The sequence below is a fragment of the Paroedura picta genome, chromosome 5, assembly GCF_049243985.1.
Source record: "Paroedura picta isolate Pp20150507F chromosome 5, Ppicta_v3.0, whole genome shotgun sequence".
NCBI classification, from domain to species: domain Eukaryota; kingdom Metazoa; phylum Chordata; class Lepidosauria; order Squamata; family Gekkonidae; genus Paroedura; species Paroedura picta.
In genome coordinates this window covers 42,821,392-42,844,797 of record NC_135373.1, presented here as the reverse complement: position 1 = coordinate 42,844,797, position 23,406 = coordinate 42,821,392, and the positions used below count along the sequence as shown (strand labels likewise).

The following is a 23,406-nucleotide window of genomic DNA, read 5'->3' as shown; positions in this document are numbered from 1 at the left end:
CTTCAAACAACAAAACAGTCCCTTCTCACTCACCAGTTAATTCTTAAAGATCCCTTTGCTTCATTTCCCCAAGCCTTCCCTCCAGTAAGAAAGCACCAAGCTTCAGGGAGGGGGGAGGGAAGAGAGAGAGAGAGAGATGAAATTGCTGGAAGATAGTAGCAGGGATGCTTTGCTGATGGGGAAATTTGGTAAAGGAAAAACTGGCTGGACTCCAGCTTTTCTGCTAAGGGAGTAGCTGCTCCAGTGATGAGTAGCTCTCTTCGTCTGTAGCAGCAAAATGAAACAGGAATCCAGGGGCACTTTAGAGGCTAAATGCATATATTCTAGCAGAAGCTTCTGTTGCAGGTTTCCTGCTTTTCTGAAGGAAAAACTGGGACATTTGGTGGAGCACTGGAAAAAACTGGTATGAAATATGTCTTTCCCCCCCTTTTAAAATTCACGATAGGTGCCAAGATAGCACAGGGAGCAGCGGTTTGCAGAGCTCTCTCCCTTATTTGGGCATATTTGCAATTTAGCTGGTAGAAAACTTAAGACATTTATACATTCGCCTGTTCACAGAATTGTATATGCTGATATATAATTAATTCAATCATATATGCTAAGTTATACACGATATCTTTTACTTTGTCAGAGGAGTAAAATGGATTTAGGTTGGAGAGGAATGTAAGTTTTGCATATATTTGAATTTTACCAAAAGGGCCTCCTTTTCTAGGGGAAAAAGCAGGAAAAAGTTCTTTCCCCCTGACTTCTAAATGTTTGGCATCTCTAGTCCTTAAGGGCTCCCGGGCTCCTGCATTATATAGCTTCAGTGATTAATTCTGGGTGCTTGAGGGTCTTATTTATTTAGTTCAGCTATACCCAACCTGATGGGGGACCAAAAGGTACCCGACATTATTCTCCTCACCTTTACTTATTCTGACAAAAACCCTGTGAGGTAGGTAAAGCTGATATGGTGTGACTGGTTCAGCAGTCTTCCATGGAGGAAGGGGGATTATGACCCATTCTTCCATTCTGCATACCTCTCCACAAGTATTTGGTTGAAGCCAGAGCGATTAAGATCTATGGGTCCTCCTCGCCATAGCTGTAACATTAAGCTATCTCCCCTCTTATCCCTCCCACCCGAGGCACAGGATGTTGAGTTCCAGTAGTGGGTGGGGGGGAGGGGCATTGGATTTGCTGCCCCTATTATTGTTCTTATAAGGGTTGGGGTTTTTCTATGTTTTATTGTGGGGATTTTTTTTTTTGTAAGCCGCCATGAGCCAGCTATAGGTGTAACAAGCATTCATTTTGAGAGCTTGAAAACTCCACTGGAAGATGATGCCCAGCTGGTTAATTTTTTTAAATTAAATGATACACTATGCATAGAAGAACAGCCCTTCCTCTCCCCACGACAGATACCCTGTGAGGTAGATGGGGCTGAGAGAGCTCTGAGAACTGTGACTAGGCCAAGGTCACACAGCAGGCTTCATATGTCTCCAAGCAGCTTACAGTCACCTACCCTTCCTCTCCCCACAACAGACACGCTATGAGATAGGTGAGATTGAGAGAGCTCAAAGAGAACTGTGACTGGCCCAAGGTCACCCAGCTGGCTGCATGTGGAGGGGGGGGGCGAGGAATCAAACCAGGTTCTCCAGATTAGTGCCTGCCACTCTTGACCACCACACCAAGCTGACTCTCAACATGACCAACATACTATGAGCCCTCTCATACTAAGCTTCTTAAATAACTGACTCATGACACAGTATTACTATGTAAAGTGTATTGAATTTTTTGAATCACACTATTCCAGTGAAAAGTGAAAAGTGAAGAGGAACTAAAGAGCCTGTTGATGCGGGTGAAGGAGGAGAGTGCCAAAGTTGGCTTGAAACTCAACATCAAGAAAACAAAGATCATGGCATCCGGCCCTCTCAATTCCTGGCAAATAGAAGGGGAAGAAATGGAGATAGTGACAGATTTTATTTTCCTGGGCTCCAAGGTCACTGCAGATGGGGACTGCAGCAAAGAAATTAAAAGACGCTTGCTCCTGGGGAGGAAAGCTATGGCAAATCTAGACAGCATCCTAAAAAGCAGAGACATCACCCTGCCAACAAAAGTGCGTTTAGTCAAGGCTATGGTCTTCCCAGTTGCAATGTATGGCTGCGAAAGTTGGACCATAAGGAAGGCCGAGCGTCAAAGAATTGAGGCTTTTGAACTCTGGTGCTGGAGAAGACTCTTGCGAGTCCCTTGGACTGCAAGGCGAACAAACCAGTTAGTCCTAGAGGAGATCAGCCCTGACTGCTCTTTAGAAGGCCAGATCCTGAAGATGAAACTCAAATATTTTGGCCACCTCATGAGAAGGAAGGACTCCCTGGAGAAGAGCCTAATGCTGGGAGAGATCGAGGGCAAAAGAAGAAGGGGACGACAGAGAATGAGGTGAATGGATGGAGTCACTGAAGCAGTAGGTGCAAACTTAAATGGACTCCGGGGAATGGTAGAGGACAGGAAGGCCTGGAGGATCATTGTCCATGGGGTCGCGATGGGTCGGACACGACTTCGCACATAACAACAACAATTCCAGTGTCTTGTAACCTTTATGACATCTTGTGATCTTTGCAATAAAATTAGTTTAAACAATTTAAACCTTTCTTTAGCCTTCTCTAACCAATCATCTATTGATGGTCTATTTTTGATTTCCGAACTTTAGCAAATATTAAATGTGCTGCCATTAACAAATGCCGTGCTATGGTCTGGTACACTTTTGGGATACACACAGCATAGTTAAGAAGAACCAGCTCAACGTGTTTCCTCAAGGTTGCTTAGAACGCCATGAACAACTCAAATTAACTAACGTTAGCCAAAAGGGCTCAGCTTGAATACAGTACCACCATACATGTTAAAAGTAGCATCTGGATACCCACAAAACAAACTTTTATCATTGCTATTTCTATAAATACAGGCAATCTGAACAAGAGAGAAATGCCACTGGTGAGCCATTTTGTAAATATTCTCTTTGAATGTTGCAGGCCTTGAAACAGAGGAACAAAAGAGTAAACAAATGGGACCAGGTTCTTGAATCTATATTACGACCTAATGACTTCCATCATTTCCTAGTGTAGTCAATGATCAATAATCTGGTACCATCAAGGACTGAGCTCTGGGTCACACGCACTCTCCAATATGCCATAAATGCACATGGTCTTGTGAGCCTGAGCACCTCCTATTGATAAATGGGTCTTTTGCAAGTCCAAAACATTACCTGACTGAAGGCAGTGGATTGACAAAGGAACATGGGATTAGAGAGGTCCATATTACTAAGCATAGTGGCTAAAGAAGACCTTTATCTCTAGAGAGGCCAAGACCTTTATCTATAAATACCAGTGCTAGGAGGTAAGGTTAGGTGAAGGCCTTGGCCTCTATTCCTCATTTGTTGGTCCTCTAGGGCAACAGGTTGGCTGCTGTATGGAATAGGATCAGGGGCTTACCTGATTCGGGGCAAGCAGATGGGCGGGGTTTGGTGACACAAAGACTGGGCTTGGTGATGCAGGAGTGCAGGTAGGTGATCTGCCTGCTGTACACCCCACTCATTTCCTCTGCCAGCCCACCCTGCACATCTTTTCTGCTGGCCAGCTCACTCACCCCATACATCTGCTTCACTGGCCAGCCTGCTCACCCCAAGTGTCTCCTTTGCTGGCCAGCCCCACATGACTCCTCCACGGGCCCACCCCGCACGTCTCCTCCCTTGACCTTCCTGCTCACCTCATGTGTCTCCTCCACCTTCCCACTCTGCACATTTCCTTTGCCAGCCCACCCACCCCATGCATCTCCTCCAGCCCACCAAACCCACACATCTCCTCCACTAGCCAGCCCACCCGTCAACAAAGGATCTGACTAACTGGCTGGCCTACTTGCCAGAATCCTTTTGTGCCCCTCTCAACTAGTGCCTAGGATCACCATACTGTGGGCATGCTACTGAACAGGATGCTGTTCTTCTTTTTTCCATTATGCTTCTCGTTGTGAAATATGATACCCATACAACATCAGAAAATGATGGCCAGTGTCTGAGACATATAGAGCCAGATCAAGTTATTTTGTTGCCCCAAGTAAGGAATTCCCATCAAATCCTTGCTGGCCCATGTTGCCTCCACCTGGCTGCAGTACCAGGGTAGGAGAGGTATAAGAGATGATGCCAGCCACCTCCCATTTGGCCGGGGTGGTTTGGCTGTCCTGGGGAAAAATGTACTTATCTAAAATCTAAACAGAGAGGCAGAGAAGCAGTCTGGAGCCAGCGTGGCTGTTTGGATAGGGAAGGAGTTGGGAGCTGGGCCTTGATGGACAGTGAAATGTGTTGGGTTGGCATTTGCTCTTCCTGGAAATGAGTGGGTGAGCTGCCTGCTTTAGAAGTCTGCTGGCTCCCAAAGCACACGGCTTGCTTATATTGGCAAAATTCAACAAATATTGCAAAGATCACCAGAAGTCTGTCCGACATCCTCTTTCATCCAAAGGAAACCAAGCTTTGGAGCATGGCCTCCGGACTTCACTTTGCTTGGGGAAATGGAGAATTTGTGGGCGAATAAAACAGCCCTTCTACTTTTAGGCAGCGTCTTCCGTAGGATATTGATACTGAAAGATGTTTTCCACCTAATGGATTTGAAGACGAAGCTGTTTTTTTATACCCTGCTACCAAAAGAGTCCCAAGGCAGCTTAGCCAGTTTGGTGTAGTGGTTAGGAGAGCGGACTTCTAATCTGGCATGCCAGGTTCGATTCTGCACTCCCCCACATGCAACCAGCTGGGTGACCTTGGGCTCACTGATAAAACTGTTCTGACCAAGCAGTGATATCAGGGCTCTCTCAGCCTCACCCACCCCACAGGGTGTCTGTTATGGGGAGAGGAATGGGAAGGCGACTGTAAGCCACTTTGAGCCTCCTTCGGGTAGGGAAAAGCGGGATATAAGAACCAACTCTTCTTCTTCTTCTTCTTCTTCTTCTTCTTCTTCTTCTTCTTCTTCTTCTTCTTCTTCTTCTTCTTCTTCTTCGCTGTCAGTAGTGGCTCAAGCAGGGGTGCTGCTTGAGTCCACTGCCCTGAGCCACCACCCATGGCTGCTGCCATCTTTTGCCTGCCGCTGGTTGCCCTTCCATCCCAGCCTAACTGGGAACAGCTGCAGCTCCTTTCCTCTTAATTGCCTCTTAATTAAATGCACGTGTCCACAAAGAGATACCACTGACAATGGTGAAAACAGTGCCACTCCCCCCAAAATCCACGTCTGAGGGTTCTGCTTCCCTTTGGCTCATATCAAGTGCTGGTCACACTTTGCACTTGAGTATCTGGTGCATTTCTGGAAGAAAAAGGCTCCTTTCCTACCAAGGAACAGGGTTCAGGACAGCTGCAAGGGACCTCCTGCCTTAAACTTTCCTAAGTAAGGAAGCCTAGATGCTTACTTAAAAACAAAACAGGGTTATATGCTGAGATTTTAATTTTAATTCCAGGCCCCTGCATGTCATTGAGGAGGCCAGTCTTTCCCTCCCACAGTTCCATTCCCACATCAGTACAGTTCTTTTCACAGTTTTTATTTTTGGCCTACCCACTGTGTATAACAGGTGTGCACGATTCCTACAATTTTCCCAGAATGCACAGCTGCCATTTTGTATGAATACGACAATGCGTGTAAGCACACAAATGGGACCCTGGATTTGTGAGGGTAGATGCTCACATATACCGCAGCTGCGCCTTGCATGGACAAATATACATGTTGTCCTGTTTGCAGAGCATAATGTGTACTGGGAGGACTGTGGGCAGCGAGCATGGCGGGTGTGCCAGAGTCAGATAGCTTAAAGAAGGCTTTTAAAGAAGTCTTGTTGAGATCATTATCACCTGCAGCAAAAAAAAGAAAAGAAAAGAAAAAAAAGGAACAGAAAAAGAAAAATTTGTCGCAAGCCATGAAAGGAAGGCGGACAAGAGAATCGCTGCCGAAGGGAAAAGGCAAAAAAAAAAAAGCAGCTCTGCTGGAAAACAAAGGTAAGCTTGTGCAGGTGCTCTTCAACCGCTGCTTCTTCCTCAATATTAAGGAAATGCCCTCTCAACTTACTCCGGGGCCCTGCTTCATTACTGATCACTTTACACTTTCCTGGAAAGAGCCCTGGGGTTGCAAAGAGGGGCAGAGGCCAAGCTCACAGGATCAAGTGCTGAAACCTGGGCTGCTCTGTGCCGTTCCATGTACTCTTGAGACCGAGAGAGAGTCACCTCTGAGTCAGATTCGTTCACGGCTGCGGCAGCTTCTGACCAGAGAACAAGAGACTGCATCGGCACATCACGGACTATCCTGCGGTACCAGGGTAGTGTTCACAAGCAATCTCTCAACTGGATTGTCAGTTGCCCGTCTCTGCACGGGGCACCCTGGCCGCTCTACAACCTCCCTTCGCAAGTGGAGTTTCTTGAGTGGAGAGAGCATACCCAAAAGGCGAATGATCCCTATGGGGCACTGATAGCACAATATCGCAGGTCTGCGCACTGTGTAATGATCTATGCCCTGGCTGCCTTGTCTTTCCTCCTGAGACAGCAGTGGAAGTGAGCTTTCTCATGCCCTGGACCAAGGGTTTTGAGACCTCCCGTGATGGTGAGATGGTGCCTGATTGTTTGCAGTTTAGTTTTGGAACATGCAAGGATTTTTCAGGCATGGATTTCTTAGGCGTCCCCTGTTGTTTATAAAGGGTTTCCTGAATGGGTGGGAATTAATTAATTTTGAATATATTTTTTACAGTTGTTAAACATTTCTTAGTGATATGACCATATCTGGTCATGTTGACCCACCCCTCCCTTCCAAAATGGCCAATGATGGGCCTGGAGGAGGTGGGAAGGGGAGGGGCCTCAATTGGGCACAGCTATGCTATGTGAACCAAATATGGAAAAGTAAAGATATCAGCCTTAATATAAAATGCCGGCTAGTCAACGCCATGGTCTTCCCCATAACAAGCTATGGATGCAAAAGCTGGACCCTAAAGACTCTAAAGAAAGAAGACAGGAGGAGAATAGATGCTTTCAATTTATGGTGTTGGAGACGAATGCTGCGAATACCATGGATCGCCAAAGTTACCAACAAGACAGTTTTAGAAAGGAGCAAACCAACTATGTCATAAGAAGGGAAGATATTACGGCTAAAGCTCACTTACTTGGACACATCATGCGCTCGAACTCACTAGAACAATCATTAATGCTCCACATGGTCAGCGACAAAAGGAAACGTGGTCGCCAAAGGATCCACTGGCTCGACACGATCAAAGCTGATACAGGGATGACCATGAACCAACTGAAAGAAGCGGTCATTGACAGAGATGCATGGTGGAGACTTTACTATAGAATCGCCAAGGGTTGGACACAACTGAATGGATGACATCATCATCATCATCATCATCATCATCATCATCATCATCATCATCATCATCATGATGCTATACGCAACTATAGTCTTCACAATCAAGCCACTTCTGGGGTATCTTGAAGCCTGAAAAATGTTTCAGGGGTTTCTCAATGGTAAAACAGCTGAGGAAGGCTGGTCTAGACAGAGGATGCTCCAACATGCATCAGTGAGCAGTGACCAAAAAATGCCGGTATTGGGAAGAGTCCCCTTCCTGCAAACCAGCATGTGACTGCAGGTGGGATCCTAGTTTTAGGTTAAAAGGTGAGCATCTGTCTGGATGGAAATCACAGAAGGGCATTTGTTTTCAACTCAAGGTATTAAAGAAAATGGGGTTTTCATGACGGGAAAGACTTTTGTAACCTGTGAACAGCCGAGGATGAATCATCTCATATGCTTGTGATTTCTTGTTGACCTTTCTCCTTACTGCCTGGAGGAGATCCATGGGCCACACTAGCCGTTGCCTGGGGTCCAGACCTCCCTTCCGAGGAGGCGATGTGATTAACTTTTGTGCCTGATTACTGTGAATGGGTCCATCACGAGGGCTCCGCTGCAAAGCCTTGCCTGATTAGAGTGCCTGCTTTGATAAACGCCCCTTAATGTTTCTTAACAGCCTCCTCAATGGCCAATTCACCTTCTGGGCAGGCTGCTTGGCAAACTGAGCTTGAGAAGCAGGTTGGGCAGTTTTGTATGTGGAGAAGGGGAAAGAGGGACAAAGGCTTGTGTGAGTCAGCTGAAGCCAGCAACCTGGGGTGCTGGATTTGTCTCTGGGGAGTTGTTCTAAATCAGGGGAGCTGATCGCCTGCAAACATGCCTGCTCACGTCTGCCTCTGTATTCACAGGGAAAATAAATACTGCAGATGCATTGGGCTTGGATTCCATGAATGAGTTCTGTATGTGTTACAAAGCAGAAGAGCTGGATTTTATGTCTCATAGTGGCTTATAAATGCCTTCCCTTCCTCTCCCCACAACAGACACCCTGTGAGGTAGGTGAGGCCGAGAGAGCTTTGACAAAACTGCTCTGTAAGATCAGCTCTGACAGGACTGCAACTAGCTCAAGGTCACCCAGCTGGATGCATGTGGAGGAGTGGGGAACCGAACCCAGCTCTCCAGATTAGAAGCTGCCCCTCTCAACCATTACACCAATTTGGCTCTTCCTTGCCCTGGCCCTCCTGTTTGCCCAAAATCAAGGGTTTTCCATTAGCCCTTAAGCAAATGGCAGTGCTAGCACATGAGGAACTGGGCTCCACAGCAAAACTTGGTCTACAACTCATTGATACAATGCATGCCTTTAAATCTTCAGTGCCATTTCCTTCAAAGGAAACCATGCAAGCTGAACAAGAGTCAGCCCAGTGATGTGACTGCAAATAAGGCACCTGTTATTTTAGGTAGCCTGAACAGACGCACGGTACTGAAGCCACAAGAAGGAATAGGTTCTTTCTACTCCACGCTAGTCAGGACTCTTCTGGAGACCAGAGCCTGGTAACGAACACTGTGCATCAAGAATGACAGAGGCCGATTGGAATGGCTATATTGTGGCCACTAGGTGATCTGGGTCTCCAACCAGCGTGGGGCCTGTTAAGACTTCTCTTGTTTGCTGCTTTAGAGCAGGGGTAATCAACCTGTGGTCCTCCAGATGTCCATGGACTACAATTCCCATGAGCCTCTGCCAGCATTTACTGGCAGGGGCTCATGGGAATTGTAGTCCATGAACATCTGGAGGACCACAGGTTGACTACCCCTGCTTTAGAGGGCGAGACTCAGTCCAAGAGGCTTAAGTCACAGGGGGGTAGATTTAACTTGAAGAAACATCCTAATAGGAAACATCCTAAGGTCAGTGGATTGCAAACTATGGCTCTAGAGCCAACAGTGGACCAATACAAGAGCAAGCATGGGTCATTAAAAAAGAAAAGCAAATCTTCATGTCAGGTCTAGTGAAGGGGTTGGTGAGAGGCGAGGAAACCAAGGAGGGGAAGGGAGCAGCAGGCACAGATTTCTATGGGACTAAAATTCCCATAAATTCCCTCCTTGGAGAAGCTTTACAGAAAGTGCGATGCTGGGAATGGAAGGGCAGAGAACAGCGTAAGGCACTTTGGGTTCCCACTGCAGAGAAAGGGAGGAATATTACTACTATTATTATTATTTATTAGATTTATATCCCGCCATTCGCGGAAAGCTGTCTCATGGCGGTTTACAAGATAAAAAAGCCCATATAACAAATAACTCCCTGCTGCCTCCCCCCCCCCCCATTAAAACAGTTACATCAGCTCAATTCCTGGCGGCATCTATCTCTCCCTCCCTCAACCTGTATGGCTGCCGCTCCGGTGCACCAGGGGAACTTCTCCAGCCAACAACCACCAGCGATGATGGTCTACAATCTGGTGGCAGTATAAGGGGGAGATCAATAAGCGAACAGAGAGAAATAAAAGGGAAACGAGAGAAGTAAACAGTGGTCTGTCATTCAAGTGTGAACTATGGGCAGGTTTAGGCCAGTGCACAAACAATTGCACTAGGTGCTCCTGAGTATATTTGTGATTTATTGTGCACTTTAAAAAATTGGGATTTTTTTTTTCAGATTCAGATTTTGGGAACGGTATCCACCAACATTCCAGATCATTTGGATCCCCAAAAACATTTTGATTCCCCCCCCCTTATTTTTTGGGTCCATTTTTTCCTATTGGGGACCCTTTCTGGGTGGGCTAAAGCAGCTATTTTTCAAGAAAATGTCATCAAAAATGCACAGAACATGGTCTTGCCTGTCTTATAAAGACACCCCCCACCAAGTGGATTGGGTCAAGGAGTCCATTTATACAGGCCCCATTTATCAAGGCCCCTAGCCATCCTATTTGTCTCCATAGTTTCCTATGGGGAAAAAATTCCATGTTTTCTCCTGGACCAAGAAGTCAATTACCAAATCTACAAGAGCAATACTGGTCAAAAGCCTCCCAACGCAAACACAAAAAACAAGCACAACACAGCCGATGTCAAACCAAAGAAATCAAGCCAAAGCAACTTGAGCAAGGGCCATTGTTGCAAGCCCAACAAAACAAAAGTCAAACCATGGAAGCCAAGAAGAACCCAAGGCATACCCAACAGACCTAATGTCAGACCAGAAAATCCAGTTACCAAAACTGATATTCTTTTGCTTAGCTTGAGTGTATAGTGGTTGTTACAAATCTTCTGAGAATGTTTTGACCTGATGTGGGATTTTAGGAATGCTCGTATTGTCTGGGAGCAATCACGCACGTTTTTTCTGGGAACCCTGGCTTGGGAAGAGTTTTATGCCTGACATGTTAATCAGCGCACCAAGATTCAAATCGGGGGGAAGGGTTATATGGGAGACATAAAGGAGTGCTAGCGTGTTTGCTAACTAGTTTTAGCAAGGAAAAGCCTTGATTTCTGCTTGTTTGCCTTTCTCCATCAAGAGATTCTTTTTCTAAAATGAATCTGCTTATTGAGGTCTTAACAGGAATCTGACATGTAGACAATATTGACCTTGATGCACCAAGGCACGGATTCAGCATAAGTTCATGAGCCTGGTTGGTTTTGGTAACATCTCCATTGGTTCACAGCCTCTGAGTCCCTGGCCTGGATAAACATTCACAACCAGTGTCTATCTCACAGATGCAAAAGTTTGGAAGTGCTGCATCCACCCTCCCCTCCCAAACAATCCATGTGAAGTACAAACAGAATTTAAATTCATTGGACGGTTCCCGGTTTGCCTGTTGTAAAGGGAAGTTATTTGTCGCAATTAAGGGGGAAACGAGTTGAAGAACAGCAGGAGGTCGATTCTCAAATGTGGCTGGAAATGAGCCCAGTCGCCATGGTTCCCGCTCCCCCCTCCCCCCCCCAGCCAGCCGAAAACAAGGGGACGTGCCGACTGCATCCCCATTTAGATCACTCAAAAGTTTACTGCACCTCAGCCAGGCTGGAAATAAAACCGGAGCGAGACATTTGTTAAATACAGTTCATGCTTTATGCAGTGTGCATGCGTGGGCACGGCTTTCTAAAACTTTGAAAAAACTCTGATATTCGAGATTCAAATGAGTAGCCGTGTTGGTCTGAAATAGCACAACAAAATCAGAGTCCAGGAACACCTTTAAGACCAACAAAGATTTATAGCACAACAAAATCAGAGTCCAGGAGCACCTTTAAGACCAACAAAGATTTATTCAAGGTGTGAGCTTTCGAGTGCAAGCACTCGAAAGCTCACGCCTTGAATAAATCTTTGTTGGTCTTAAAGGTGCTACTGGACTCTGATGTTATTGATATTCGAGAGACTTTCTTGTCTGGGGGCCCTCCAGTTTGCAGGCAAAAATAGGAGCACGCTCAGAACAGCCCTGGCTCATACCAAAGCCTTTCCCTGAGCCATCTGTCAGAATTTCACTCGGCATGTGTGAAGAAGTGCCCTACAACCCAGGATTCAGGTCGGAGTGGCAATAGAAGTATGATAAATAAATAAAGGGGTCTGCACCATTTACATGCTCAAAGCATTCCTCCACTTGATGGCTAGGAACAAGAAAGCTACAGAGGGAAGAGTCAGCTTCACAGATCTGCAGCTTTGCAATGCAGATGGCACCGGCCTGGGGAGAACATAGAAATATGTTCACAACCCAGGTTGATGGTCCCACCTAGGAATAAATCAATCAATACAGTTTTGGGCTGTCAAGTCACAACTGTCTCATGGTGACCAGGGCAAGAGATGAGCGGAGGTGGATTGGCATTGCTTTCCTCTGCATCGCAACCCATGGTTTCCTTGGCAGTCTCCTAGATGTGGCTGACCATGCTTAATTTTCAAGTTCTGATGAGATCAGGCTAATCAGGACTATTGAGGTTGGTGGAACCTAGGAACGCAGAGTTTAAATGGCAGTATTCCTTTCCCTTTGAACAGGAGGAGAAGGATGACCCTGAAGGGGTGGGAACAATTGGTAGGGCTGCCAAATCTTCCCTGGTAGTCCTGTTTGTTCTGATGCTGCTTGCCCTTGGGAGAGAAGCCATTGGCTTCAGGCTAATTCCATGACATCACACCCAGTGTGACCTGAAATGATGTCATTGCATCAGGATGATCTTCTAGCACTTGCTCCAAACTTAATTCCTAGGAAGGAATATACAGGAGAAGATTGTTTGTCCAGTGGATTGTCACCACTTTCAGTATTGTGCACACCTGTGCAATTCTCCTGCTGTGGTGACAGCAAGGTCCAGCCCTCCTACATGATCCAGAACACAATCTGGAGGGTCATGGTTCCCAATCCAGGCTGAATCTAGAGATGAATGGCATTCTAAGTCCCCAGTGCCAGAGTTGGTTTATTTAGATTTCTATACCCCATTTCCCTCTTTAGTGTGGACCCAAAGCAGCTCTCCTCCTTCATTCGATAATTCTGCAATTCATTTTTCTGCACGTTCCCCCCCCCCGCACCCCCCAATGATCTCCTGCTGGTTGCTAGTCATGTGTTGGCAACTCTTTTAAGGGGAAATTACATATTCCCTCCTGACCACAAAGAAGATTTCGAGGAACCCCGGAAGGGTGACATGCCCCTTCAGAGAAGTGGGCACAGAAGTAAGATGCCAGTCAGTCAGTCAGTCAGTCAGTCAGTCAGTCAGTCAGTCAGTCAGTCAGTCAGTCAGTCAGTCAGTCAGTCAGTCAGTCAGTCAGTCAACCGTTTCCATTGTGGAGAAACTGACTTGGCCTGTAGAGCAACAGGGGAAGTGGGCTCCAGTGATCTAGTGATGTCAGTGGCCATCCGAACTTCTGGGAAAGGCAGTGTAACCCCTGGGGAACTCTCAGGTCACCCCAGGGTCCCACTGAACTCTGGTTGGGGATCCCTGCTGTAGGCAGTTTTATTCAGGATGTCGTATGATTAATTTCTCCTCTACCTCTGTGGGTTTTTGTTTTTATGTCTGTGTATTTTTAGGCTTTATGTTCTACTAGATTCAAAGCCCGTCCCTAAGGATGGGCTTTGAAGGGCCCTCCCACTGGCCACCACGGCCAGCTGCCCTCCCCGGGGAAGCCATCCCTGGCTATCCCTGGCCATTGGAGGCCGGTGAGGAAGCCATCCCCACCCGCCCCCCTCCCCAGCGACATCCCAGCTTGCCCAGGGGCCCTGGCCAGAGGGCCCCGGGGAAGCCTTCCCCGGCCCTCTGGCCGGGGGGGGGGGCGAGGGGCCAAGAATAAACGTATATGCAAATTGCTGTCAAGTTATAGCTGGCTTATGGTGCTCCCTCATAGGGTTTTCAAGGTGGGAAATGAACAGAAGTGGTTTGCCCTTAGCCTGTTTCTGTGTCGCTACCGTGAACTTCCTTGGTGGTCTCCCATCCCAGTACTTCCTAGAGGCAACCTTCCTTAGCTTCTGAGATCTGATCAGAGCAGACTAGCCTGGGTCATCTGTCAGGGCCCAAGAAAAAACACATTTTGCCTTAAAATAACATCCTATATGATACATACAGAATTGAAGGAAACACAATGTGTGGGTTTCTCACTTTTCTTTGGATCTTTCCTCAGTTTGCTGTGACAGATGAAGGGATTCTGCACTTTTCTACGTATTAATAAATTTCTTTTTTTGTTTTGAATGCTGCAGTTTGAACTCTGTGACCCATCCTTGATCATGTCTACCCAGAGAGAGAGACAGAGAGAGAGAGAGAGAGAGAGAGAGAGACAGAGAGAGACAGAGAGAGAGAGAGAGACAGACAGACAGACAGACAGACAGAGACAGAGGGAGACAGAGACAAATTAAACCCTTCTATTTAACTTATAACATGTGTAGTGTAGCGGGGAGGCAAGAGGCATTTAGAAGTGGTCTGCCATCGCCTGCCTCCATGTTGTGACCCCTGGTATTTCTCAGTGACCTCCCATCCAAATTCTAGCCAGGACTGGCCCTGCTTAACTTTCGAGATCTGACAGAGATTGGGCTCAGGGCTAGTCACATGACACCCTTCGATCCAATGATGTGCAAATACAGCCATCTAGACTAGAGAGCCAGTGTGATGTAGTGACAAGGGTGTCTGACTAGACTCTGAGATACCAAGGTTGGAATCCCTGCTCTGTCATGGAAGATTGCTGGGTGACAGTGGGCCAGTCATACATTCTGAGACTAACCTACCTCACAGGGCTGTTGTGAGGATTCCTGGTGGGACTGCTGATGTGGACAGAACAATAAGCTTGTGTGAACTGGCCCAAAGAAACCATTAATGATAAGCACATGTTGAGCACAATCTGTTTCCCTCTTAGGAAGCGATGGCAGCTACATCTCCAGCATCCAGAAGCAACAGCAGCCTAAAGTTCTGGAGATGCAGCTGAGCCAGAAAAGGAGAGCAACTCCGTTCTGTCAAGAACCCCCCCCCCCAATACAATTTTCTTCAGCTGAAGCAGAAATACGGGAGGAGACAGTGTTTCTCCCCCTCCTTCGTTTCTTTTTTAAACATGCTGTTAAGTGGGAAAGAATAACGGGCATCAGGGATTTTATTACATTACTAATTATGGTGTTGTTTTATTATGCCGCTCAAAGTACAAAAACATATTGTACTTTTTTTTTAAGTAAGAAGAATGGGCTTGGCATGGAATCAGCTAATTCAATACATAATTTTGTAGCAAGTAATTATTTGCTTAAAACGAGAATTAGCCGAAAGAGGATCAAGTATCTCTCTCAGCGGCTCATGCACCAGGAAGGTGAGAATGTAATTTGCAAGGCATGCATCGGCTTGTTGAACAAATACTTGGAAATCCTATGTTGGGGAGAGACAGCAGGCGGCTGGCTGAGGTAGTACGGTGCAGTGGTTAGAGCACTCCCCTCTACAATCGCTGCCTCAACTTAGCCGTGTGGTTGATAGAGAAAACAAACTGGCAGGCCATTCCAAAGGACTGAAGGACCTGTGGTGAAAAAATGACCTGGCTGGTGCTGTAAGAACAATTCAGACAAAGGGCACAGCACGGAAAAGACTAGGAGACGTGGTTCAAACCCCTGGGTCCTGCTATGTCAGCACACCTCCTTCCAACAGACACCTGTCATCACTATGTCAGTTGGTGGGAGAGATTTTTTTTAAAATGCTATCAGGTCAATGGTGTGATGTCACTTCCTGGGAAAAACCAGATGTGCCATCATGCTGCTTGAGGAATGTGAGTTTCTGGTGATTCCTAGAGTGGCATGACTGCACTTCTGGTTTTCATAGCCCCCTGGAAGTAATTATATACCACTGATGCCACCATGTCCCCTGGCCATGAAGGGCCATGAAGGGCTGTTAGATCCAGGGGTTCAGAGACCAGGGCAGAGTCTGCACTTACTTTCTTTATTCCATTGTCAATCCTGTTGAATTCAGATTGCTTTGAACTCGGGTCTTCTTCTCCCCATTGAAATAGGAAAGTCTTCTGCACGTGGTTAGGGAGGCTCAGAAGGGGCGGGGGAGGGAGGCAAGACTCTTTCTTTCTTTTCTTGAAGGGTGGGGGGAGAGGAGCCAGGCAGGGAGCCTCTTTCTTTTCTTGGAGGGGTGGGGGAGAGGATGGAAAAAGGCAGAGGAGGGAGGAAAAATCCAGGACGGACAGAAGTTGAGAGAAATTAGGGGCTTCTCCTTTAAGGCAAGCGTGTCACATGACCAGGTGTAGCCTATCAGAGGTTCTCTACCACAGAGCTTTCTTTCCCAAATGGATATTCAGGATTAAAAGCACTGAGATATCACACAATAAAGGTAGGGTCACTCCGGATCAATCCTTCTTGCTGCAGAAGGAAAATTTTAATCGCCCAAAATCCAAACGGAAATCGCATTCTGTGTAGAGGGCAGGGACTGAATCGATCTGGGGTTGGAATAAAAGCTCCGTGCAGTTTACACCCAGGACACCGGGAGTTCGTTTCAGCACTTTATTGTGACACCAGATAGACAGCACAAGAGGCAAAAACTGAACTAAAACTGAACTAAAACACCCCTCCGAAATCCCCAACTTATATAAATGCAACACAGTAGATCTTCCCGCCAGTGCGCGCTATTGGCTTGTTTCAGTTGAAACTGACTGGATCCGGCAGTCGGGATCTAGCTGCGCACTGGCTGATTACAGCACAGAATACGATCCTGCCTCAGACCTCAAACTCGGTCCTTGGCAGCTCTACAGACACGACAAAGGCAACAGCCATTGCTTTGATTTGGGCATGGGGGCAGATAAGTAACTCATGCCATTGGGGGAGCATTGGAGATCCGTGTTCTGATCTGCTGACCCCAAGCAGGACTTCCCCTGCCACATTTTGCACCAGCTGAAACTTTTGATATGCCTTCAAAGACAGGCCTGCATAGAGCCCATTGTAGCCGTACAGCATGGAGGGTAAAAATAGCATAGATCAGTGTTGCTAGGTCTGCCGATTCTAAATAAGGGGCCAATGTATGAACAAGGAAAAATGGTAAAAATATACTCCTAGGAACTGCACCCAAACTGTATCCACTGACAAAGCCAGATCCATGAGTTCCCCTAAGCTTTTAAGCTCTGATCATGCTCTGGGAGGGTAGTAATTAGCAATTTAATAATCTAGGTCTGAAGACCCGTCATAGGGTTGCCAAGGAGGGGGCTTGGAGGTCTCCTACAATAACAACTGATTTCCAGACTACAGAAATCAGATACCTTGGGGAAAAAGTGCTGATTAGGAAGGTGGACTCTGTGACATCAGCTCCCACTGAGCTCTGTTGTTTCTCCAAACTCTGCCCTCCAAAGATACCACCCACAAATCTCCTGGAATTTCCCAAATCAGAGTTGGCAACCCTAGGACTTGGACCTCAGTTCCATGTTTGGTAGTGATGGTGGGGGGATCTTTCAAGCTCAAGTCCTTTCAAGCTTGACCTTGGACAGAAAGGTTGTTCTTGACTACTTTGGATTTTGATTGGGAGCGCTATATCTGAAAGGATTATTACACATTGTAGGAAGCTTCACATTTCATGATTCTCATGCCACCTGCCAGCTCTTCTTATTATCCTGCATTATTATACATGGGCCTATAGTTTACTTGGCCACTGATGAAGATCCTCTGGGTTGAAATGCGTTTGGCCTATGGTCACGCCTTGTGCCACCACTGTGATTGCAGACTGTAATTCATAATGTTCTTTATAACCTTCTTAATGCACACTTAATAATTAATACTTGTATTTTATCTTAATAGGCGTATAGTTTTGCTCAACCTTTGGGTTCCTGACTTATTTTCTCAGCTTGAGTTTTTGTTCCCTTTTTGTTTTTCGTCTTTCAAGCTCTACCCGGCAGAGAGAGAGATTTTTGCTCTATGGCAATGGAACATACACCATTCCTCTCAAGCAGCATGGCCTATCAGCTAACGGTTTATTTCTCCCTGCCCTTGCTAGGAGAAAATCACCCATTAGACGAGGTGGGTCTAATTTGCATAACTTATTCAGCTTGCAGAACTTGGCCTTCCTTGATGCTGAATTTTGCTTTTGCTATCTTAGGACAGAGCACATATGCCCCAGGGATCCTCCTGCTGTATGTCTGGCCTTTGAATAGCAGCTGCCTCTTAGTCCCGTACAAAGTATGCTATCTATGATTGGCATCTCAATGGTCCTCCACTGTGCCAGACGGCGCAGGGATTGGCCAGCGTCTTGGCATTCAATTGTGTCTCCTCTGACAGATGAACATTTTCTAGCTCATTGGAGAAGATTATCTGCACGCTCCCCCGCACTGGGAAGAACTGATCCCCAACCTTATTTATCCTCAGATGAATGGAATCCTTTAATGTTCGGGTGAAGAGAGTCGCCCAAAAACGCCCCTGGGAGAATGAGATGAAACATCTTCTACTCGGCCTATGCTCACTGGCCCCGTAGAGGCGGAGAGTTTTGAGGCCTTGAAAATGGTTCATTCTGAGATCAGAAAGAGGGCCAGCTATGATTCCGTTACCTCATTTGACCGCCTTAACTTTTAAGCACCAGGTTGCATTTCTGGGTGTGTGTGTGTGTGTGTGTGTGTGTGTGTGAATTCAGTGAATCCACAAATGTAAGGAGTCCTGCTCCTGGATACAACTGAGGGTCAGGGGTTGACTCAGCTATGTGGCATACACAACAGTGGCCCAGGGCCCCAGGCTGGATCCCATAATGGAAGGGGGTCTACATTCTCCAGGGTTTGTGCAGTAGCCATTTCGGTCATAAGAGGGAGGGGAAAGGGTGGGCTCTGGTGGGAGTGATTCTGGGGACCCATCTCAGGGATTCTGGGGACCCATCTCAGACTTTTCCCCAAGGCCCCAGAGCCACTAAGACTGACCCTGCCAAGGATCTTGTCCAGCATCTTCTTTCCAAGAAGCCTCATAAAAGGGCAAGAACGTAACCGTTCCCCATAGTCTCTCAGCCACTGGCATTCTGCTTTTGAACAGCAGAGGTTCTAGTAAGTTGTGATGGTGAATCGCTGCTATATTTATTTACGTCACGTATACTCTGCCTTTCCCCCAACGGGGACCCGATAAGGCTTACATTGTCTTCCTCTCCTCTGTTTTAGGTTAAGCACTAAAGGGCTATCCCCCCTTCCCTGAATTTGTCTGCTCCCTCTTTGGAAGCCTCCCAACCAAGCCACCAACCCTACCTTGTGTGCCGGATTCTGGCAGAAAACACAATACGCGCCACACTCAATTCAACACTGGTAAATAATAGTTAAGAAAAATTGGCCTGCAACTATTGCTAGGATAGGCTGGTTGATTCAAAACATTCTGATAAACTAAAATGCATCCTTAGTTACCTGACTGAGTGTTTTTTTTAAATCCTTAAAGAAAAGTACCTGTAAACATTGGTTGAGGCCGGGAAGATAACATCTTGAACATCCACAGACAGGCCTCCCTAGAAGAAGAAGAACTTGGAAGAAAGCAAAATCCACTGAAACATCACGGGAAGAAGCATCTCCCAAACAAGGATGCCCTCCTAATAAGAATATCAAATGTGTAGTATCTTTGATGTGAAATATTATGAGAGACAAGTGGGGAAACTGCCACTATTTAATGTAAATCATGTTTTAAATTTTTATTGTATTTATGACTGATGTAACCCACCCTCTCATGACCTTATGGGAAGGATGGGGTAGAAAAAATAATGTTGCTTATTACTACATCATCATCATCATTCTCAGGAGACGGATTTTTCCTGCTCTTTCACACAGCCAGGAATGCCTCTCCAGTGCCTACTGAGGTCTGGACATATATGTGATAGCAAAGCAAGCTTCACTTGCCATCTCACAAACCTATTCATATGAAAATTTATACATTTTTAGTCTATTATAACTCATGCAATGAAGGTATCTTGCCCTGCATGACTGCCGGAGGGATCATCTCAGACTGAAAAAGGCCAGATGCCAACCATCTGTGACCAAGAAATGGAACTCAGAATGGGGCTATGCAGATGAAGAGGCAGGGCTATGCAGATAGGTGTGGTGGGGGCGGAGTTACCAGAAGTGTCCTTGAAATGTCAGCAGGACCATCTTGCCCTTTCCCTCCTATGCACAAAAGTGCAGCCCTATCTATGAGTACAATGTTGTAGTGATGGATGAATCTGCCACCTGCACCGTTTGCAGGGTAGTCCTCACTGCAGGCATGTGGTCTAGTGCCCGTTGTATTCCTGAGCACAACAGCCTTTGCCTCTAGTACTTATATCAAACAGAAAAGGAAAAAACAGGGAGCGTTTTGTTAATTCCACCTGAGAACTTTGATTTCAGTGCTAGCATCCTGCTCTGGAACATGCAAAGGAGCAAGAGTGCCTCTGAGCACATGCAGAGTTCACTTGCTGTCTTCCAAATAGCCCAAGCTGTTTTCTTTCTCACGCACGGACGATGAAATAAGAGCATCTGCCTCAGGATGGATATGTTGGTTTTCAGGCTATTTTATTAATTAAAGCACAAAAACAAATAAACCACAAAAAACTCCTGCCTTTCAGGCAGTTAGCTGTTGAGGCAGATTGCACTCAGCACTTGATTTCTAAAAGGAGAGTTGTCAATGTTCAAGCAAAAGCAGTCCTGGGCATACAAAGGGTGCTGGAGATGTCACCAGCCTGTCACCAAGACCTGGGCTTGAACAATGTCCTGTGCTGAATCCTGGATAGGTTGCACTCCAGGTATGCTCAGTGGCACCGTTGCAACAGTTAATTTTTCAAAAACCGAAGGGGTGATTGCTGGCAAGAGCAGCTTCTCAGGCTGAGCCTTGGGACAGATCAAGCACAGCTTCCCCTCCAGAGATACCCCCCCCCCCAGCAATCACTGTGCACAAGCTCTGGTTCCAGTAGGTTTACACAAAGCAGGGGGAAGCTGTGCAGAGCTATCCTTGCCCTCGGCTGCTCCGCATCCTGTTGGGAAGATGTTCTCCAGAGGAGATGAATGTACCATCTTGCACGGGAAGCCGACTGTCAGCAGGATAACGCGGGCTGGAAATTTGCTTAGCGCTACCCTGCCAAGGCTTTAAAACACACATATTGTTATTTCACCGCTTGCAACGGTGACCTACATAAGAGCTACGGCTCCTTTGCGAATCTCTGTCCCCCCTCCCTCTGCCTAGCAAATCTTTCACTGGGCCCGGCGTTAACCGGATCACACGCATAGCAGCGCAGAGCTGGGGGTGGGTGGTGGGTGAGCGGAGGAGTTTTCAGAAGCGGACAAGAAACCTACTGAGCCGGCCTCCGAAGCTGAGGATGGAGACCTCGGGGCCGATTGGACAGGCCTGGTGCATCCTCCTTAGGGACTCTCTGGGCTTCGTACCCTCCTGCTGGCCTCTGGGTCTCTCTCAGCTGCCCTGCTGTTAACTCGCTTTTATCAGAGGGGCTGACTCCATTTGCATCCGTGTCAAACGAATAAACACGAGGAACAAGAGTCTCGTCTTCTCCCCTGATGGAAAGCCTCTCTGGGTTTTTAAGAACATTCACACACATCATCTACATCCCACCTTTCTCCACAGTGGGGACGACCACACCCAAGGAGGTTTACGTCATTCTCCTGTCCTCTGTTTTATTCTCCCAAATAAGGGTAGAAACGGGAAAATCCCAATGCCGTTTGAGGCTCTCAGACCTCGGTGACCCAACTCCCCCCAGACAAAACTGTTCCGGGGGGGGGGGAGGGGGAAGCCAAACGGCAGGCTAAACTGGCTTTGCAGCAAGCAGCTGATTGTGGCAGGGGTAGTCAAACTGCGGCCCTCCAGATGTCCATGGACTACAATTCCCATGAGCCCCTGCCAGCATTCGCTGGCAGGGGCTCATGGGAATTGTAGTCCATGGACATCTGGAGGGCCGCAGTTTGACTGCTCCTATTGTGGAGAGTGAACTCCTTGCATGAGGACTCCTCCCCTCTTGGAACTGCATGCTGAAATAGCTTGGGGGAGGCTTTGCCTCTGCGACCGCAGCAGGCATCCTTCCAGCTCCCTTCTTCTATGCACAACACTTAAGAGGCCACCTCCCTGGAGATCTGCTAGAGGCGGCTTACAACGAAGACAACACAAAGCCATGGAAAAACAAGCCGGCACTGTTGAAGCGAGTCAGGCACAATGCCATCAAATATACATTGAGCAGCTTAAAAGGCTGTAGATAAATCTTCAGGCCAGAAGCAGAGCAGAAAACATTCATAAGCCGGAAATCTCTTTTGTTAAAAGCCTGGGTAAAGAGAAACGTTTTGGGTGGAGGCCTCAAAGAACGTAACCTAGGCACCAGGCGATCCTTGTGAAGGATACCATTCCCAAGGCAGGTTGCCACCAATGAAAAAGCCATGTCTCTGGTCATCACCCCTGCTTCTCCTCTACAGATGTGGTCAGGGCACAGCTTGAGAAAAGGATCTTAACTAGTAAGCTGCACTGAATAGGGTGTGTCTAAAACCAATGTGATGGCCTTAGGCAAATCTTTATTTCCCTGGTCCTCAGCCCTGTTCTGTCGTAGTAATATTGACCTACCGTTCAGGGCTATTGTTAACAACAGAGGTCCACACAGGAGCTGGGTGTGCACGATTTTCCATCAGCTGCCATTTCCCATGCATTTTTCCTCTGCAACTCCACTGGAGGGCTTTCAAAAGCAGTCAGTAATTGCTATGCTGCTGTAGCGCATTAACATTATAATGCTCTAGCACTGTCTAGCATCATCTCTGCATTCCTGAAACCCTGGGGTTTCTTGAGGGCCTTGGAAGGGTTAACCGAATGGGTGGGAGTTAATTTTTGTAAATATATTTTAAAATTTATTAAACATTTATTGGGTGATATGACCATTGATGATCATGTCAACCTGCCCCCCCCCTCAATGTCCCCTGATGGGCCCGGAGGGGTTGGGAAGGAAAGGAGCCCCGGGTGGTCATGTACACAGCTACGTTTCCCAACCATATTCTGGACAATCAACATCACTTCTGGGGTTTCTTGAAGCCTGAAGAATGTTTCACGGGTTTCTCTTGAGAAAGGCTGATCTAGTGGCTCCTACGTGGTCCCAGCTCTCTCTAATGAACAACCTCTAAAGAACAACCTCTTGGTTGAAAAGTCAACAGGAAAGTGTACATCAAATCCGTGTTTAACTCTCTCTCTCGCTCACATTGAACTTATGTGCATCATCACGAGGCTCACACCGGCACATTCATAAGACAGCCAAAAACATCAGCAGCTTCCTGTCAAGGGTATGCTTGCCGCAAGCCTGGGTGTGGGACTGTGTAATGTGTGAAACCGACTTTTACTTACATACGAGGCCTTAAAAGTGCTTTACGTTGTGTCAAAAGGCCTGTGAAGAGGATGGCTCTTAAACAAGGCTCGCCTGTGGAAGTGCCTCATCGCAGCAAAGCACGTTTCCGGAATCCCTCTTGGCTTCCTACCACCCAACCCCTAAGAAAGTGTTCATTCTTCATCCCGACTAATGTTGACTAATGTTGACGAATGGGCTTCGCTTAAATGATCGAACGGATCCAAGGCAGCACGGTCATTAAACAGCAATGAGAGCAAGCCGCAAAGTGATTGTGGGCCTCGTTAGCATTAACGACACCTTCCTCAGCTCCTCCGCACCGTCAGAAGATTGACATGGGCTGCAAGCACAAAACGGGCGTCACAGGCACCGCTAGGTTGAC

The 23,406-nt window shown here is 47.0% G+C and overlaps 1 protein-coding gene and 1 long non-coding RNA gene across 8 annotated transcripts in view; one reads left to right on the top strand and one right to left on the bottom strand.

The window, feature by feature from the left end:
• The window catches only part of DLGAP3 (DLG associated protein 3), a 243,927-nt gene that overhangs the window by 100,478 nt on the left and 120,043 nt on the right, over nt 1–23,406 (bottom strand). The window lies entirely within an intron of this gene.
• On the top strand, nt 292–19,277 carry LOC143839037 (uncharacterized). Its single transcript, XR_013231543.1, has 3 exons — nt 292–403; nt 17,601–17,734; nt 19,118–19,277. It is a non-coding gene; the product is annotated as an uncharacterized LOC143839037 (long non-coding RNA).